Source organism: Pinus tabuliformis, chromosome 4_1, assembly GCF_031772625.1.
Source record: "Pinus tabuliformis cultivar Carrire ecotype Pingquan chromosome 4_1, CPIR1, whole genome shotgun sequence".
Classification (NCBI taxonomy): domain Eukaryota; kingdom Viridiplantae; phylum Streptophyta; class Pinopsida; order Pinales; family Pinaceae; genus Pinus; species Pinus tabuliformis.
Window position 1 is genome coordinate 201,282,883 of NC_142303.1, and position 5,575 is coordinate 201,288,457.

Sequence of the window (5,575 nt, forward strand, 5' to 3'; positions counted from 1 at the left end):
TCAAAGAGCAAACACAAATTTTATTTGCCACCTTAAATTTTATCATGTAGATGCCATATACCAACCAAAATAAATGTTTTTACTGGATCCAACTGCGAACTAAACCTAAATGCCAAAATTATAATAATGATCACTGAATATTTTCAACTTTTCTTGACATATATTGACAAATGAAGCAACAAGTAGCAATCCATGAAATTTCTAGTGCAAAATTTGCCTCTCGATACACTCACTCCTTTCCACTAATCTAGATTCTGATCACTCCTTCCCACTAACAGGCTTTTGGACCCACAAAAGTTGGTTATCTGATGAGATCTAAATAATCTTCTCATTCCCAAGTTATATCAATTGATTCTACTTGGAAAAATCTCCATGAAAACCAATAGGGTTCACTGACATGCCTTGCCTTGCAAATGGCTTGGCACTTCAACCAATGTTCTCCTTTTGCTGTTGACCCAATCCAACACTTGTTGGCTGCTTGCTGATTAAACACCTTGTTGTACCAAATCGATCCCTCGGTGCTTCGAAAGATGATTGATGACCTTCCCACTGAGAGTCATGTTCCTCCTTTGCAACACATGCATTCGATGCAAGCTTCTCCTTGGAAACCACTTTTCCAAGTTAAGCCCATCTGAGTGAACTACAACAATGAGTTCCAATATCAGTAATAACAAGAAAATAATTGACCATTATTTTACCTCCACGGTTCCAAATTCCACATCTGGAAGAATGCATTTGCCATCTCTTTCACTTCTTGGCCTCAACACATCAAATGGTCTACAATGGCTGCAATTTTTTTTGGCATTTTTGTCCACTTTCGCTTCTTGATTCCATCATCCTCCAGTATTAACATGATGCTCATGTCATGATTTGAGAATGAAGTCTAATCATGAGCCTCTTCCTCAAGTGCAGACCTTCCAAAATCTTGCGACATCTTGTCACAAGAAACACCATTAACCTTGAAAAACACTCATGCAAAAATATAACTTGACGACCTCTTCCTTTTGCTTCTTCAAAGAAACAAATGTCACATCATGTGAACATCGCCATGTACTCTTAAATTTTGGTGTATAAACCATCGACTAAACACAAGTCGACAAAACATGCTTCTTCAAACAACTGACTTTCAAGTCAAGCAAAAGCATGTACAACAACTTAACGATTTACAACAAGAATTCCACATTCTCATGAAACAATTTGTCACATCTCCCTTTCATATTTGGAGACAAAATCAACTCTTCTAAGTCAATATAACATACATGTAACAATAATTTGACCACACAAGCTAACACTCATGCATGTGCAAATGATCAACATTCTCAAGTTGACAACATACATGTGCAATCAACCAACATAAGTCAATCACTCATGCATATTCAAGCACAATGAAACTATTAAAAATTCCACTGTTCACACACACTAGATCTCATGCATGTATAACAATTCTCAACTCTCTCATAAGTACAATCACAAGTACAAGAATCCCATTGGTATGTACGAGTACTTAAAGAGATGAAATGATCAAATTTTCTACAATAAAGTGAGTCAACATACTCCACTTTCAAACACCTTCCTACTGTAAACATGCAAGTTCAAGAATGGAACATGCATGCAAATTTGTAGTTGCAAATTTCCATCTTTGCTACATCTAAGTGAGTCAACATAACTCTACTTTTCCAACATCTTGCTTCATGCAATATGTAGCATACTTTCAGGAGAAAAGAAATGCATCCAAATAACAAGGAAATGCATCAATAAGGCAATATTTGCATCAATTATCAAGAGAAATGCAAGGCCTTAATTGGTTAAAAAATCTAACCATCTCTTTACAAACCATTTCAATGGCGCTTCTTTCAGCTGCACTTCATCTTGTGTATCATCCTGATCCACATCAATTATGGAACCCTCTTTTCCATTCTTGCTAAAATCTCTCTCCACTTTCTTCAAATGTCATGGATGACTTGTTGGATGCAAAGTCCAACACTTGTCTACAAGATGATCCTGCGTATGGAAATGAGTGCAAAATAATTGCATCTTTGTTATATACCTAGGGGGGATAATATGGAGTACAAAGGGAGGTACCCAAGGGAATAATGTAATAATGGGATGGGCCATAGTAATAAATAAGGTGGTTAACCCATATCATGTAAGGGACCACAAGTAGTTAGTAATAATGTAATGGGCCCATGGTATTAGATAGATGGTATTGAGGGAACCATGGTAATGATCCATGGTATTGTATGTATGAGGCCTATATAGAGGCTAGAGACTCCACATTGAGGGGTGTCAAGGATTATTGTATGAACAAGCATATGGCTTGTGGAGTGTTCTCCTTCCTTAAGGTTTCTCTTGACTGAATCCAGCATCTCAAGCTGATGATTTGCAATATTAGGGGATTTCAACCATGCTAGCAAACTCCATAACATTGTCTTCATTGGACACAGTGAGGAGCTGGTAATTGGGTTGAAAAGAAACCCAAGGAAATCAATTTAGCCAAACAAACCAAAGAATTTTAGACCATAAAATCAGGTTGAAAGGGCTTGACTGATAGTGTACTAAACGCATTGGGCAGTTTCCTTAATTCCATGATCATCGGATAACAAGCACTCATTTATAAAGTCTTTAGGAAATATAGAATACCAAAGTAAAGGGGAAACACTCTTTCCTAGTGTGTCAGCCAAGTCCCCAAAAACTCCAATTGTAGATTTTGTGACAGATTCATCCCTATCCCTGTCTTGAAAGGTACTCTTGAGGAATTGCAAAAAGTGACCTACATAAGGCATCAGTAATGTTGCTTTAGGGGAGCTTTTGAAACCTTGGAAAAATCCTGAATAGGCTTCTATGATTCCATTGCGTAGCTAATTAGTGTACTATGATATTTCAACCTCTTGGCTTGCAGAATGCACTGAGATCTCTGCTGCACTTTGAAGCATGGGCATTGCATAAATCAAATATTTCTCAAAATGCTCGCCAATAGCCAAAGCTATATCTCCAAAACAAGAAAATATTTTGGGTTTTACTGAACAATGGAGTTGATTTCTTGAAAGGTCCTTGAGAAGTTGTGACATGATGCCATCACAGAAAGGCAGCATCTTGTCATCCAGTACTCGACAGATATCACCAACCACCCCAACAGTGATAGCACAAATCTGATATTCTTCGAAGTTTTGAAGACCCATTTCCAAATATTTGTAGAACTCTTGCATATACTTGCCAAATTCCACGCCAATTGCATAAGCAAGTGCCCCAATGGCTAACATTGCTTCCTCATGAACCATGGCGCTCCTATAAGAAAATATTCTCAAGAAGATATTCATCATCTGATCGGAGTACTGTACAATTCCATACTTGGTTGACTGAGAAGCTCCCAGTTTCTGAATAATAACCTGCAAGCAGCCACAGAGAAGGGACTACAACTCACTCTGTTTCTCCCTATCTTTCAAAGATAGTTTTGGTGTCTCAAGGGTTTCATTGAGCTTCATTAACATGACTGGAACAAGCTACATTACTATGGGTGCAGTCTCTTCGGTCAAACATCTTACAACTTCATTCAACTTCTCATAAGAAGATACCCTAAGCCTAGAATCAATTGCATCTTCCCTGTGGGCTGCAGCAAGAAGAGAATGTACAATCTTGTGGAAAAAAGGAGAAAGTGGAGAAGAACTCACTACTGCATCTTCATATCCCTAGGCCAAAAAATACAAAGCACCACAGAATTTCTCTGCCACATTAGGAGCATCTTTCATACTCTCAAGTAAGACAAAGAGAATGGGCGGTAGATTTGATTGCATGATTATAGGGGTCTCCACTGTCGGACCATGTAGAAACTCAAAAATCCTGCTAAGTGTCCAGGTCGTGGTGTCCTTCACATGACTATTCTCGTCCTTCATTGCATTAAGCATAAAGCTTAGAGCAACATTGACAAGTGGACTAACCTTCTGAGGTGATGGACCTTCCAGAATTGAACCAAACGCATAAGTATCTGCTTCCTGGCATCGCCAATCTGGCTTAGATATGTTATCTTGCACAAATGGCATCACCACGGGCACAATATCATCTCCCACAGTCCTCACAGCAAGCCCCAAGCAGGTGCCCCCTACCATCGACAGATTCCAAGCACCTTCATCCTGATCCTGATCCTCTTCTTGCTTCAACAATGTTTCTAGTAGCAACCGCACCAGCTCGGGGAGTGCCTACTTAACAAAATAGAAACATGTCACCTCCTCTAAATCGCCATCAAAATCATCCCCAAACATCTCCAGTATATCGATTTCCTCGTCATAGATCGAACTCCAAAACTCAACAGCCTGTAGAGCAATGGGCTCCTCATCTTCCCTAACTGCCTTCACCGTAATCGCAAAGATATCCTACATATAAGGTGCAAGCTTCCCATAATGCATTGATGTAATTGACACCAAGCACTCAAAAGCAGCCTACTGAATCCTCACGTCGGAATAAGCTGTCACCTCGTAGACCACCCTCATGATGTAATCCCTCTCCATGTCATTATCAAAATTGGTCTGCACAAAGTCTAGGGCATTGTGCAGAGCCCTTGTCACCGCCAGCCTCACATGGCCATTCGCCTCCGACGAATTCATCCCCTATACCACTGCTGTCAATATCGAATTCACCTGATCCTGAGCCAAGGACTCACTTGAAACCTCCTCACAAACAAACCCTAGGGTTTCTAGGGTCGCTTGTTTGAGATGAGCAAGCTGGGAGACCTCCATGTTCCCTAAAAGAACCCTAATCAGCTTAGGCCACTCACCATAACCCACCTCTATCCCTACAACCTTTGCAATCACCTGCCTAGATGTGTGACCAACATCGCTAACAGGGGAACCTAGGGTTTTAATCAGAAAACCTTTAATTTGCATTTTCACAGAAGAATCCAGAGATCTCCATCCCTGAACTAGCTGGGATTTTCTGTGTACTTCCTTGGCATCCAAACATTTCTTCAAAATCAACCCCACAAGCTTCCAGCTTTCAACGGGCTTATCCTCATCGGCGAGTTCACGGGACAAAGATATAAAGAAGGCTGGGAGATTCTGGTCCTGAAACTGTCTTAGGTTCTCTTCAGCGAGCTTTCGAACCCCGCCATCCACAAACTGGGCATTCAGGAGAATCTGGGTCACCTCCAGTGACATTATGGGGAATTGAAGGGTTTCAATCTTTTTAACTTCTTTTCTATATAGATCGGGAGGGATTCGACTGCGGGTCGTCCCTCAAATTCTGATCTAGGCCCGCCATCACAAAAAAAAATTGGCGAAAATTTGAAATTGTCACAATTTAGTCAATATTTCTCAAAATCCCTATTATGACCTATTTTTGGAAATGGAACCATTCTGCATCTGCCCGTGTGATAGAAATCCCAATCTAAGCACTAGAATTTTAGATCCGTGCTGCAAATATCCCGCCGTCACAAAAAAATTTCTGAAAAAATAGCTGATTTTAAATTAGCGATATCTCCCTCATCCGGACTGCGATTCGACTGATTTTTTTTTTGAATTTGGGTATTTTTCATAAAAAAATCCAGATCTGCAATTAGATTTTGCATATTTTGCCCCAAAGCGTA

The 5,575-nt window shown here is 40.0% G+C and overlaps 1 pseudogene; it reads right to left on the minus strand.

Annotated features, from left to right (window-relative positions):
- Positions 1 to 2,525: 2,525 nt before the first annotated feature.
- Positions 2,526 to 5,147, minus strand: LOC149174918 (importin subunit beta-1 pseudogene; annotated as a pseudogene).
- Positions 5,148 to 5,575: the final 428 nt, after the last annotated feature.